Raw genomic sequence first — 15,113 nt, 5'->3', positions numbered from 1 at the left:
CGTTAATCACCTCTACTGAAAAGTGTGCCTATATATATTTTTGCTGTGCTAAACACATTTTGGTTGAGGATTTGTTCATTAAAAATTCTTTATGTTAATTAGGTATTTTTAAATGTTTTATGTCAGATATAAATTTAGATAAACAGCCATTTCAATTCCTCACTGATGCCTTGATGGTTAGTTAGATCCCTACAGGGACTCAAATATTATTTTTTTAAAGCAAATGGCCAGCAGACCATCTGTTCTTTTTTGTGAAAGCCCGTTCCCATTCCCTAAAAGACCCACACAATATAGCAGGTACTGAGGAGAAAACTAAGCAAATCAAGTTTCTCATTGTATTCAAATTTTTAAAATTTAAAGCACTAACAAATCAGTGCTGTTAGAATTAATCCCTTAAAGCGCCAACCAAGCAATTGACAAAGTTAGTACATCTGGTTTAGAATCCAGACTACCAGAAACAGCTCTACTGTTGCTGCAAGGTAAATTTTTGCACTTATAGTTCTACTTTTACAATTCCCACATAAATCAAAAGGCCAGTTACACGTTTACACCACAGTCAAATCCTGAAAGGCGCAATCTCATTAACACAGTTAATCATCCATCTCAATACCTTTAATATATCTAACTCTAGACTTGGAGTCCGCACTATCAAACTGAGTTTTACCCTTTGCATACCAAATCTTGGTACCTTTGATCACCATCTTTGAAGTCCAATAACCTGGCAATACTTTATTTGTATCAGAGTCTCTCCTATAGCATGCATGAGAGTAAGTTGCTCAGCCAAAAGTGAATCAGATTCAGACAGCAAGTATGTATTAAATTTGTGTATATATGAACGTCTTCAACTACCACCATACCAATGCAAATCAAACCTTTCCTTCACAGATTCTGGATTACTGCAGAATGATTATCTAAATCATCAGTGATTTAGATAATGGCATAGAGAGTACACTCAGCAGGTTTGCGGACAATACCAAACTGGGTGAGTTGCAAGTATTTTGGAGAATAGGATTAAAATTAAAAATGATCTGGACAAACTGGAGAAATGGTCTGAAGTAAATAGGATGAAATTCAATAAGGATAAAATGCAAAATACTCCACTGATGGAGAAACAATCAGTTGCACACATAGAAAATGGGAAATGACTGCCTAGGAAGGAGTATTGCACAAAGGGATCTGGGGGCCACAGTGAATCACAAGCTAAATATGAGTCAACAGTGTAACACTGTTGCAAAAAAAGAGAACATTCTGAGATGTATTAGCAGGAGTGTTGTAAGCAAACCATCTTCTATGAGGGAAGATTGAAAAAACTGTGTTTAGTCTGGAGAAGAGAAAAAAGGCGGTTGGGGGGAGGAAGAGATGTGATAACAGTTTTCAAGTACATAAAAGGATGTTACAAGGAGGAGGGAGAAAAAAATGTTCTCGATAACCTTTGAGGGTAGGACAAGAAACAATAGGCTTAAGCAAAGGTGGTTTAAGTTGGACATTAGGAAAAACTTCCTGTAAGGGTAGTGAAGCACTGGAATAAACTGCCGAGGGAGGTTGTGGAATCTCATCATTGATGATTTTAAAGAGCAAGTTAGACAAACACCTGTCAGGGATGGACTCTAAATACCACTTAGTCCTGCCATGAGTGCAGGGGACTGGATTAGATGACCTCTCAAAGTCCCTTCCAGTTCTATGATTTTATGTTTCTAATGTAAGTGGTCCTTAGTATGAATTATTTTAGTGCTGTGCTAAAACCTGGCCATGTTATTACCACAGTAAATCTGTTACACAGCAGAAGTAATTTAAAGAGTTCTCATGTCCACCTCTTTCCACAGCTGCCTGACTGATGGACAGTCCCTTAGAATGTGCATCAGGGTTCCAGGTTTATGATTGTTTTTGCAGTTTTGACAAGTTGTAAAGTGTTGTAATTTCATAATTCTATTGGCAATCCTGTGAAGCATGCAATATCTAGAAATATATACAGGTTGTAAGTAATTTACCTTTTTGTATTTTTTATTCTTTATGAAAATCAAAAAAAGTTCTCCAACACTACCTAGGATTCCAAAAAGATAAGATGTCTTGGTTGCTTTTGCAGAAACTGACAGTCAAACAAAGGCTGAATACCTTACAAATCTTCTTTGTACCATGCGTTGGATTCTTCATATAATGTCTCTTTGGCCAGGCTTTCAGAAACATAAATCTGTTTTCATGTCCAGTTCATATACCATATGTAATCCAACTAAAAATTCACTTGCTACTACAATTTCACTCTCACAGGCTGCTGAAGCAATCAGAATTAAACAGCAGAGAATTCATAAGTAGTCAGGTTAGAATTGTTCAAAACAGTGATGACACTGTTATGCTGGGAAGTACCGATGATTGCTTGAATCACAAATTAACATAACTGTCAGGATGAGTTAATCAAAAGCCCTCACCTAAGACAAAAGAGATTGTGAACCTGCCCAGGAGTTTGGACTGAATGAGCAGAGTACTTTCACTGTTTTGGGTAAGGAGTGTGTGGGTGCATATGTGTTGTGTCTTTTCCCCCCCCCTCATACATACATACATAAATACACACACACGACCCTGGAAAAAGCGAGAGTGCAAGCTTTTGGGTTTGGTGTTGGCTGACGAGGCTTGGAGCTGTAAGCTAAGAAACTGCTCCTTTTGTTCTTGGTTCCTCCTGAATTCAAAGAAGCAGCTATTTGTAACCAAGCAAAACTGCATCAAAGAAATACCTGATTGTTACAATTTCTACTTGCGACTGGAAAATCCCAAGGGCCCCAAACTTTGACTAGCCATTCAGGTCAAAAAGGGGAAACCATACCTATAAGATGACAGCCCTCCTTACCTCAAAAGTTAAACTTGAGATTTCAGCTGTATTTCTGAACAGCCTAGTTGCCACCCAAACAAACGAATGCTTCCTCAGCTCTCATCCCCTAATGCCCCTACTCTCCTTGCGCTACACTGATGACATCTTCATCATCTGGACCAATGGAAAAGAAGCCCTTTAGGAATTCTACCATGATTTCAACAATTTCCATCCAACCATCAACCTCAGCTTGGACCAGTCCACACAAGTGGTCCACTTCCTGGACACTATGGTGCTAATAAGCGATGGTCACATAAACACCACCCTATACCGGAAACCTACTGACTGCTACTCCTACCTACATGCCTCCAGCTTTCATCCAGACCACACCACACGATCCATTGTCTACAGCTAAGCTCTACGATACAACCGCATTTGCTCCAACCCCTCAGACAGAGACAAACACCTACAAGATCTCTATCAAGCATTCTTACAACTACAATACCCAAATGCTGAAGTGAAGAAACAGATTGACAGAGCCAGAAGAGTACCCAGAAGTCACCTACTACAGGACAGGCCCAACAAAGAAAGTAACAGAACGCCACTAGCCGTCACCTTCAGCCCCCAACTAAAACCTCTCCAGCGCATCATCAAGGATCTACAACCTATCCTGAAGGACGACCCATCACTCTCACAGATCTTGGGAGACAGGCCAGTCCTTGCTTACAGACAGCCCCCCAACCTGAAGCAAATACTCACCAGCAACCACACACCAGAACCACTAACCCAGGAACCTATCCTTGCAACAAAGCCCATTGCCAACTGTGTCCACATATCTATTCAGGGGACACCATCCTCGGGCCTAATCACATCAGCCACGCTATCAGAGGCTCGCTCACCTGCACATCTACCAATGCGATATATGCCATCATGTGCCAGTAATGCCCCTCTGCCATGTATACTGGCCAAACTGGACAGTCTCTACATAAAAGAATAAATGGACACAAATCAGACGTCAAGAATTATAACATTCAAAAACCAGTCGGAGAACACTTCAATCTCTTTGGTCACTCGATTACAGACCTAAAAGTGGCAATTCTTCAACAAAAAAACTTCAAAAACAGACTCCAGGGAGAGACTGCTGAATTGGAATTAATTTGCAAACTGGATAAAATTAAATTAAGCTTGAATAGAGACTGGGAGTGGATGGATAATTACTCAAAGTAAAACTATTTCCCCATGTTTATTCCCCCCCTCCAGCCCCCACTGTTCCTCAGATGTTCTTGTCAACTGCTGGAAATGGCCCACCTTGATCATCACTACAAAATGTCACACCCCCACCCCCACTCTCCTGCTGGTAACAGCTCACCTTAAGTCATCACTCTTGTTACAGAGGGTACGGTAACACCCATTGTTTCATGTTCTCTATGTATATAAATCTCCCTACTGTATTTTCCACTGAATGCATCCGATGAAGTGAGCTGTAGTTCACGAAAGCTTATGCTCAAATAAATTGGTTAGTCTCTAAGGTGCCACAAGTACTCCTTTTCTTCCTAGATACTGTAACACTGTGTTTCAGATATGCAATGAAAAACAAACAACATTTTAAAATGGATACAGAATTGAAAGGAAAATTTGGAACATGTCATTATGTAAAATCAATACTATGCCCTTCCCTGTGTAATATTTACATATAACACCTCAAAGGAAGTAGCCAAAGTTCGAGATCCTGTGATCTGTATGCCTGATCGATGACTTTTCATTTGTTAGCAGACTGAGAGCCGGACACTGAAAATTTGAGCTGCCTGGCCATCCATGCAATATAATCAAAAAGCCCAGATAAGATGATGGTTGGCAGACAACTGATCACTGAATACAGGTTTTTTAAATCAGGGCTTTTTTAGGTTTAACTCTAATTCTGACATTTGGAATTTGGGATAGAAATCACATGAGGTTTTTTTGGGAGGACAGGGTGGTTGTGATCCAAGCACCTCTTGAGGACAACTGGTAGGACAGGGATACACAGAGAGTCCATGGGTTCACCAAAAGGGGTCATGAAAAATCTCTTCTGAAAGCCTACGTCATACTGGTCATCATAATCATTGCAAGATGTATGTACGGAAAATATATGAGGAGTTAGATATACATATTTAAAAATGTGTTCTTTATGTCTGCGGTTAAAAGCAAGTCACTCAAAGGTAGCATCTCTTGAGACAAACTTCTCCAGACAGGGTGTGGTGGACCATTGTGTATTGTATGTCATACAACTGTAGTCTACTAGCATACTAAGTCAAATGCTAATGAAAGCTGGCAGAGACTTCCTGTTAATTTCCTTCTGAAGAGGTAAACAAGTGGAGGGAGCCTTATTTACAAGTGAACATCAAAGGTTTGTTCTAGTATATTTGGGTATGCAGAGAGATACCCTGGTATTTCTTCAATCTGTGAGGACAAGCCACCAGCAGGTTTGCTCTTATGAGAAGGGATTTCAGCCATACTGATTAAAAACACTGGGGAAAAGGACTTGGGTAAGCTATCTTGTAGGGGACAGGGAACGTCTTGTTAAACATAAGAACAGCCATACTGGATCAGACCCAAGGTCCATCTAGCCCAGTATCCTGTCTTCCAACAGTGACCAATTCCAGGTGCCTCAGAGGGAACGAACAAAACAGTTAATCAACAAGTGATCCATCACTTGTAGCCCATTCCCAGCTTCTGGCAAACAGAGGCTAGGGCAGGGGTGGGCAAACTTTTTTGCCCAAGGGCCACATCTGGGAATAGAAATTATATGGAGGGCCATGAATGCTCACAAAATTGGGGTTGGGGTGCAGGAGGGGGTGAGGACTCTGGCTGGGGGTGCGAGCTCCAGGGTGGGGCCAGAAATTAGGAGTTCAGGGTGTGGGAGGGGGCTCCGGGCTGAGGTGGGGGAGTAAGGTGCAGTGGGAAAGGATGAGGGCTCTAGCTGGGATTAAAGGCTGTGGGATGGGGCTGCAGATGAGGCGTTTGGGGTGCAGAAGGGTGCTGTGGGCTGGGACTGAGGGGATCGGAGGGCAGGAGGGGAATCAGGGCAGGGGGTTGGTGCACGGGGAGAGGCTCATGTGTGCAGGCTCCGGGCAGCGCTTACTTCAAGCAGCTCTTGGAAGCAGCAGCCATGTCCCCACTCCGGCTCCTACACAGAGCTGCGGCCAGATGGCTCTCTGCGCTGCCCTGTCCACAGGTGCTTCCCCTGCAGCTCCCATTGGCTGCAGTTCCCAGCCAATGGGAGCTATGGAGGCAGCGCTTGGCGCAGGGGCAGCATGCAGAGCGGAGCCCCCTGGCTGCCTCTTTACATAGGAGTCAGAGCAGGGTCATGGCGCTGCTTCCAGAAGCGGCATGGAGCGGCCCCCGACCCTGCTCCCGAGTTGGAGTGGGGCAAGCCACAGACCCTGAACGCCAGGGGGAGTTGGAGGGCCGACTTAACACGGCTCGCAGGTCAGATCTGGCCCATAGTTTGCCCACCCCTGGGCTAGGGACACCATCCCTGCCCAGCCTGGCTAATAGCCATTGATGGACCTATCCTCCAGGAATTTATCTAGTTCTTTTTTTAATCCTGTTATAGTTCTGGCCTTCACAACATCCTCTGGCAAAGAGTTCCACAGACTGATGGTGCGTTGTGTGAAAAAAATACTTCCTTTTGTTTGTTTTAAACCTGCTACCTATTAATTTCATTTGGTGACCCCTAGTTCATGTGTTATGAGAAGGAGTAACTAACACTTCCTTATTTACTTTCTCCACACTGGTCATGATTTTAATAGACCTGTCAAGGTTCCTCCCCCACTCTGAACTCTAGGGTACAGATGTGGGGACCTGCATGAAAACCTCCTAAGCTTACTTTTACCAGCTTAGGTTAAAACTTCCCCAAGGTACAAATTAATTTTATCCTTTGTCCTTGGAATATCCACTGCCACCACCAAACTCTAACTGGGTTTACTGGGAAACATAGTTTGGACATGTCTTTCCCCCCAAAATCCTCCCAACCCTTGCACCCCACTTCCTGGGAAAGGTTTGGTAAAAATCCTCACCAATTTGTATAGGTGACCACAGACCCAAACCCTTGGATCTGAGAACAATGAAAAAGCATTCAGTTTTCTTACAAGAAAACTTTTAATAGAAATAGAAGTAAACAGAAGTAAAGGAATCACCTCTGTAAAATCAGGATGGTAGATACCTTACAGGGTAATTAGATTCAAACATAGAGAATCCCTCTAGGCAAAACCTTAAGTTACAAAAAAGACACACAGACAGAAATAGTTATTCTATTCAGCACAGTTCTTTTCTCAGCCATTTAAAGAAATCATAATCTAATACATACCTAGCTAGATTTACTAAAAGTTCTAAGACTCCATTCCTGTTCTATCCCCAGCAAAAGCAGCATACCAACAGACACAGACCCTTTGTTTCTCTCCCTCCTCCCAGCTTTTGAAAGTATCTTGTCTCCTCATTGGTCATTTTGGACAGGTGCCAGCAAGGTTACCTTTAGCTTCTTAACCCTTTAAGACCTCAGTCATATCCTCCCTTAGCCGTCTCTTTTCCAAGCTGAAAAGTCCCAGTCTTATTAATCTCTCCTCATCTGGTAGATGCTCCATGCCCCTAATCATTTTTGTTGCCCTTTTCTGAACCTTTTCTAATATATCTTTTTTCAGACAGGGCGACCATATCTGCACGCAGTATTCAAGATGTGGGCATACCATAGATTTATAGAGAGGCAATATTATATTTTCTGTCTTATTAGCTATCCCTTTCTTAATGATTCCCAACATTCTGTTCTCTCTTTTGACTGCCGCTGCACATTGCGTGGATGTTTTCAGAGAACTATCCACAATGACTCCAAGATCTCTTTCTTGAGTGGTAACAGCTGATTTAGACCCCATCATTTTATATGTATAGTTGGGATTATGTTTTCCAGTGTGTATTACTTTGCATTTATCAACATTGAATTTCATCTGCCATTTTGTTACCCAGTTTTGAGAGATTCTTTTATAGCTCTCCGCAGTCTGCCTGGGACTGGACTATCTTGAGTAGTTTTGAATCATCTTCAAATTTTGCCACCTCACTGTTTACCCCTTTTTCCAGATCATTTATGAATATGTTGAATAGGACTTTGCTTAATAGCCTTTGGTGAGGGACCTTGTCAAGGCTTTCTGAAAATCTAAGTACATTATATCCACTGAATCCCCTTTGTCCACATGCTTGTTGACCCCCTCAAATAATTTCAGTAGATTGGTGAGGCATGGTTTCCCTCTACAAAAAATATGTTTACTATTCTCAAATATGTGAATTACGGTGGTAAGATCCACATCAGAAACAAAAGTTTGCAATCTTCTAGAGAGATGCATTTAGATTGTAAGCTCCTTGGGACAAAGACTGTTTTTCTGCCAGGTGCTATACAAACACAGAACAATGGGGTCCTGGTACATGATTAGGACCCCTAGGCACTCCAGTAATACAAATAAATAATAAATGATTAAAAGTAGTTGTGTGCGCATGCACCTTGATTTTTTGTTAAAACCAGGATTTTTGTGGTTCATTTTAGATAGTCTCTGTAAATTTTGTGAACAGAACTTCAAAGCAAACATTCTAGCTTCTCAGGAAACACCAAAGCCACCATCATGTTCTGTATCAAGTGACAGATCTCATTTTGAAGGCCACAGAGAATGACAGCTTTGTGAAGTAGTCACACAGCTCTAAATTAAACCATCTCCAAAACATTGTGTGCTCTATCAAAGGAAGCGCTGGAAACATTATCCTCAAGAATTACTCACACCTGACCCTAAGAATCAAGGACCTGAGAACTGATGCTGTACCTGGAAGAGGCTATGCAAGTTGTGGACAAGCTCCGAATAATATTTTCAATTTCAAAAACTGTGAAAGACTAGAACTGCTACAAAATCAAATCAAAATAATTCTTTGTATTACCATAGGTGTCCCTATTGGGAAAGAAAGGCCTGACCTAATTTTATTTATGGAAGAGCTATTGTCAAAATTATTAATATTACAAACCAGCAAGAACACTATACATGTAATATAGTGTGGGTAATGCAAATAGCACTCATTTTGCTTGAAATAAAGAGCCTGCTGACATATGGTCCAACCAGTTTAGCTATGCTCTTTGATAGAATCCAAACACTCTCAGTCCCAGCTGAAACCTACCTTGTCATCCTAAGCTAAAATGAATAAAAAATCCTCTCCTCAGAACTGAAGCACACAGCCAGCTGGAAACTCATACTTTCAGTGGTTTTAGGGTTGTTGTTTTTTCTCCTGTCTCATCCTAGTTACACAGCATTTTAAAATACATATATTTAACAATATAGGACTCATGAGAGCCAGATCATGGCTAGAAACAAACAGCCTTGAAGCTCTGCATCAGTTCATTGCTAACTCAATGGACAGCATTGTCCATGTGTCACTAGACCATTAAGCTTGAATGCACATTCTAACAACGGTAGCTTTTCCTTTAGCTTCCAGACTTATGCATTAAATATTTATTAGTGAAATATTTTCAAACTGGAGAGCACAAACTTGCCTCTAATATTACTTTACACACTTTAAAGATGAAAAGAAATACAAAACTAATTTGAATTAGCAAGGGTCCAGAGCAGAATAACCAATGGATTGACTGCTTTAGTCCAATTCCCCAGATGAGATACTGCTTTATAGCACATTCAAAGAGAGTCAAATGGAACTGAGGATGCTCAGCACCTCTGAAAACTTCTGCCACCCAAATTTTAAAATTTTGGGCTTGGCTCATACTGTGCAGTTTTTGCAAATAAAAATGGTGGTGTATTGTTAGTGATAAGATATTTTAGGAGTAATTTTCTGGGCATACAAATTACACAGAAACACCGAACCACCACACTTGGCTTATACATCTTTTCTTAACTTTGCTAATTGTGATTACTATGATACTTATATAAATTGAAGCTCTCTCCTTTCTGATCAATCTGCTCCTCCTGCATGATTTGTTGAGTACAGAAATTCAGAATCATTTCAAAGAAGAACCGTGATGTCACAAACACTGGACTGACATCACTGAACAAATCAAAAAGGGATGTGGAATATGGATGAATATGCAAGATAAGCCATATATCTGCAGACAGCCGATTCCTCTCGTGAGGCTGAAACACATCTTACCTATCAACCAACGTTATGTGGGGCAATTAAATTCTCCCACAGCTCTGCATAAATAACTCAGATCAAGGGTCCAACAGGGAAAAGAGCAGTTAGCATAAGCTTTCAATGAGGAAGAAACCTCTAATAAGCATTTAGTTGTTCAATGTCCTATAGATCTGGGTCACAAAAATGTCTATCAAAGATACACAACTGTTCTTCACAATTAAGTCTGCATAAAGGGACTTTTTCCCCACAATCAAAGACTGTCCTGCTTAACCAACCTGCCTTGGTATTAAGAACTAATTTAATGTACACTGTTTGGATCAAGGTGACATTTTCAAGCAACTTCCTTTGCATGTCTTCCTTAAACACTTGAATATTTCTAGTACCATTGCTTTTTCAGCTAGGCTACAGATATAATGTTGTCTACCACCACCATGCAATAAGGTATTTTAAAGATATGTAATAAACTATTCTAAGGCCTAAAAAGTTTATGCTGGGTTGTAGATCTATTGGACTCTATGGGCATGGCTACACTTGCAGATGTAGAGCACTTTGAGTTAAACCAGCTTTCGGAGAGCGCAGTAGGGAAAGCGCTGCAGTCTGTGCACATTGATAACTTCAAGCGCATTGGCGTGGCCACATTAGCGGCACTGGGAGTGGTGCATTATGGGCAGCTATCCCAGCATGCAAGAGACTGCAAAGTGCTTTTCAAATGGGGGTGGGGGGCTGGGGTGGAGTGTGACGGGGAGTGTTTTGTGTGTATGTGGAGGGAGAGAGAGACTGGGTTTTTGGGGGGCTGAGAGCATGTCAGCATGCCGTCTTGTAAGTTCAGACGGCAGCAGACCTCTCCCCCCCCCCAGCATTCCACACTAGCAGTTGCTTTGTCTCGGAGCAGATAAGCAGCCAGCTGTCAGAAACGGAGCTTTCAAAGGACATATTTGCATTCCTGCAGCGATTCTAAAACAACGACAAGAGTGGTCACTTGACTTACGGGGATTATGGGACATTTCCAGAGGCTGATCAGAGCGCAGTAATGCAACACCTCGTTCACACTGACGCCCAGGTGTTTCAGCCTAGGCGCACCAAGCGTTGATCTTCTCGCCGAGGTGGAGTACCAGCAGCGCTCTAGCCGTGAAGTCAGAGCGCTCTACATGCCTTGCCAATCTGGACGGGTAGTGAGTTAGGGCGCCCAGGGCTGCTTTAATGCACTCTAACTCACAAGTGTAGCCAAGCCCTATGTTATCTGGAACTGCATAAGCTTCAAAGAGTTGTGAGAAATGAAAAATAATCCTGTAAAGGATATTTACATACCAGAAACTAGGAGTTCAAAATTTGTGCCTCAGCGGATCCACACTGTAGGATTAGCATGCCATGGAAGCATCTGAATCATTGACAGAAGTAAAAATTGACAGAATCCATGCATCTCACTCAGTCTCTAAGCCTTTTGGAACTAAAGGCCCTTCCACCTAACCAGCTCAATTACTTCCAACCTCAACAGAATCTAATTACAAAAAACCTGAAAGGTTCTTTGAGAAAAACAAGTCTCTTGGAGGCAAATATCTCCTTGGGTGGGCGTGGATAAACAACATATCCAGCATATGAAGCTGAAAAGCAAAAACATTTCTCTCAGAAATGCTCTAGAACTCATTGCTTGCTTGCTGACAGATTTTATTAGAGGAATTCATATTCTGTCCTAACTAGGTTTTTCATGGTACTAGGTAAGTGACTTGTGCAGATCCTTAAAACTACTGTGGAAAGAGGTTTCAGAGTAACAGCCGTGTTAGTCTGTATTCGCAAAAAGAAAAGGAGTACTTGTGGCACCTTAGAGACTAACCAATTTATTTGAGCATGAGCTTTCGTGAGCTACAGCTCACTTCATCGGATGCATACCGTGGAAACTGCAGCAGACTTTATATACACACAGAGAATATGTAATAAACTATTCTAAAAAGTTTATGCTGGGTTGTAGATCTATTGGACTCTATGGGCATGGCTACACTTGCAGATGTAGAGCACTTTGAGTTAAACCAGCCTTCGGAGAGCGCAGTAGGGAAAGCGCTGCAGTCTATGCACATTGATAACTTCAAGCGCATTGGCGTGGCCACATTAGCGGCACTGGGAGTGGTGCACACAGGAGAATAGCTGTGTGTATATAAAGTCTGCTGCAGTTTCCACGGTATGCATCCGATGAAGTGAGCTGTAGCTCACGAAAGCTCATGCTCAAATAAATTGGTTAGTCTCTAAGGTGCCACAAGTACTCCTTTTCTTTTTGTGGAAAGAGGGAGTCCTTTAATAACTTCTCTCTCTCACCTTCAGAGGGAAAACAGTCAATGAATTTAGAAGAATTTTTTATTTTTTAAAAAAGCCTCTCATCCTAGCCTTTATAAGGCTATGCTCTCTGCAGCTGATTCATAGAAAGAAGAAGCAGGGAAAGGAATAAAGAAGAGCTCTATCAAAACAATAGGCTGGATACATCTCCTTCCTCTGGGTCAGACAGCAGCTCTTCCCCCTGCAAGATAGTTAGGCCAAGTGAGGAGCCCTGAAGCCCTAAGGACCTAACTATGACAGTTTCCCTTCTCAGTGAAGAACCTCCACTCAATTGCCTCCAAGAGTACAAGAAAAGGATCCAGACACCAATCAAACCACCAGAGGATAAGAAGAGAAAAGAAGTCATTTACAGGTGCTGAGGTCATCATCAGTTTCTGGAGTAGGAGAGTTCAGACACAGATGCTGAAGGGAGCATCTTACCACCAGGCGGCTGCTCAGGTGGATTTGCAGTTGAGCCATGAAAGAGGAAGCTAGGTAGTTCCTGTAAAAATGGCAATACAACCACTCTGGATAATATTTATTGAACTCTGCTAGCGGAAAGGACATAGTTTAAGACAAGGCTAAAGAGAGTACACTTCTTGCCTTCCTTTCTTTCTTTCTTGGGTTTGTCTGGAGACGGGCACACTCATTGTGTAAGAAAAGCCAGGAGAGAGTTTTAACTACTCAAAACAGAGAAGGGGTTGAAAATTAAGCACCCTCAGCCTTTTATGTGTCAAGGATCTTAGCATCAATATCAACTATCCATCTTCTAGAATGGAGTCCAAGAATTCTTATCTTTTCCTCCACTTAAAGAAAAAGAATCCCACTGGCAAGATTAACAGATACTATGATAAATGATCTGATGCAAATGGTAGAAAATCATCACAATAACAGAGTAAAATAAAGAAGTGCTATCCTATGGGAACTTTTAGCACAGCTTGTAAAACTGTCATGAAAGTATCCGCCCTCACAAAAAAAAAAATCTACTTGCCGTCCTTTACAATGATCATCATGAAAATGAAGAAGCTATCCCAGATACACTGTCCTGGAAGGCTGCTTTAGCAGATGAGCATGGAGACTGATCTGGGGCTGGGATTTTACCAGCTATTACAAACAGTACCTCAAGTGGGTGCTTTTTGCAAAATAATTTAGTGATGCTCTAGATTTTTGGGGAGGGTTTTTTATCCCACAACTGAATCCTGGCACCTGACTGCCTCTGTCCTGGTAAAATCTAAATGTCAATTACATATTAAAAAAAAGTAAACTTTCCAAATGAAAAAGAAAGTGAAATCTCAAGTTTTCCAGTGCAGCAGATTATGTAGTTGAAAACTAACACTTGCAATTAAGTGTTCTGTTTCAACCAATGTTTGCCGGTAAAAGCCTGCATAAAACCCCGAACGATCAGCACGCGTATTAGTAAACATTGATTTATACCATAAGTGTAATACCACTACTAGCCTCCACATCCAGTCCATCTGCTTCATGCTAATTAAGAGCAGTTATCAAGATCTGGCATCTTTCTAGGGAACTAAATTCATGTATATTTTCTAAAGGAAAAACCCACATGTCCCAGATCGTAGCACGATTTACGGTGTTTGGAAGGAGTTCTAAACTTCGGTTTCTCCTTCCACCCTCATCAAGATGTTGGGAAATTTCTCTACCCATGAAATGTGAACCATCTGCTCCTTCTGTAGTATTTGCCAATTAAATGAGATTTGCAAACTCTGCAAGAAATCAAAAAGACATTACTTACCTTAATAAATGGTCAAACTAGATCCTAGGTGTCTAATACCCGTTTCCACAGAAATTAAACTGAATCCTCCTAAGGGAAGAACACAAGCAAACCATTTGTGTATTAGCATGATGCTACAATACTGTTCTGTTCCTGTGGTTTTTTTTAAATCCCTGAAACCTTTAATAAAAAATATCACCGTCACCCTGTTACAGTTACCCTTTGTGCTATACTAGAGACAACAGATTTAAGTGAAATGCCAAAAGAGGATTTTATACTTCACTTTTGAAAAAAAAATTTTTTCTTCTGACCGTTTAAATAGGATAACAATTGAAATCACTATCTCAGTATATCCTTACTGGATGTACAACTACGTAAAGTCAGTAGCAAATAAGTGACTGATTAAAAGGGACATTATCAGAGTATTTAAACACAAATGTTAGGTTTTGCATAAAAATGGTTTACAAAACCCAAGATACTCTATCTGCATGTTTATTAAAATGAATTAGTTTCCATTTAAACATTCCCATTATGCTTTGATCTAAACACTACCTCACTGTGGCAGGCCATAAAAAAAGAAAAGTGAACAGATTAATTTATTTTCATTGTCCAAGCTTAGTGAAGCACAAGTTAATGGCAGCAAATGGTGAAAAAAAAATTAAAAAAAAAGAAACAAACATTTTAAAGAAACACTTAATTTTTTAGAAAGTCAGAGAGGTATCTGCAAATACCTTTAACTCAGACCCGTCAATATTTGTGATTTTTTTTTTAAAACTACATTTTTCTTTAAAAAAAAAAAAAAGTTTTTTTCTACCCAGTTGCTACATAAAAGGCCTGCGTGCGCGCACACGCACACACATGGAAACCACAATAAAACTGACTAGACACAAAATGTTGTGGAATGCACAAAGGAAAACATTTTCTAATCTTTCCATAATTATCATTTAAGGTGTTATTTGTAACACCAGTAGCTAAAAACTTTCAAGTAGTATGATTTTTAAGTTGATGATGCCTTTTTAATAGTCTGAAATGTTTTTAGAAAGAACGTAAAGAAATTTGTTTTAAAAAATGAAAACAAAATTTTATGACATATGGTATGACCTGTTAGAAATAAGTGAACTTTAA

General features: G+C 40.8%; 1 protein-coding gene across 5 annotated transcripts in view; it reads right to left on the bottom strand.

Moving 5' to 3' along the window:
- DNAJC5 (DnaJ heat shock protein family (Hsp40) member C5) overlaps positions 1 to 15,113 on the bottom strand; it is a 62,640-nt gene that overhangs the window by 22,121 nt on the left and 25,406 nt on the right. For 2 of the 5 annotated variants that reach the window (XM_073308936.1, XM_073308937.1), the window contains one exon: positions 14,010 to 14,078. The exons of the other annotated variants lie outside the window; for them this stretch is intronic. The gene's annotated coding sequence lies outside the window, so the exon portion shown is untranslated. The remainder of the gene's footprint in view (positions 1 to 14,009; positions 14,079 to 15,113) is intronic. 5 annotated transcript variants of the gene reach the window in all.

This window comes from Lepidochelys kempii, chromosome 13 (assembly GCF_965140285.1).
Source record: "Lepidochelys kempii isolate rLepKem1 chromosome 13, rLepKem1.hap1, whole genome shotgun sequence".
Classification (NCBI taxonomy): Eukaryota; Metazoa; Chordata; order Testudines; family Cheloniidae; genus Lepidochelys; species Lepidochelys kempii.
Note: the sequence above shows the minus strand (reverse complement) of the source record. Positions and strands in the feature narration are given on the sequence as shown.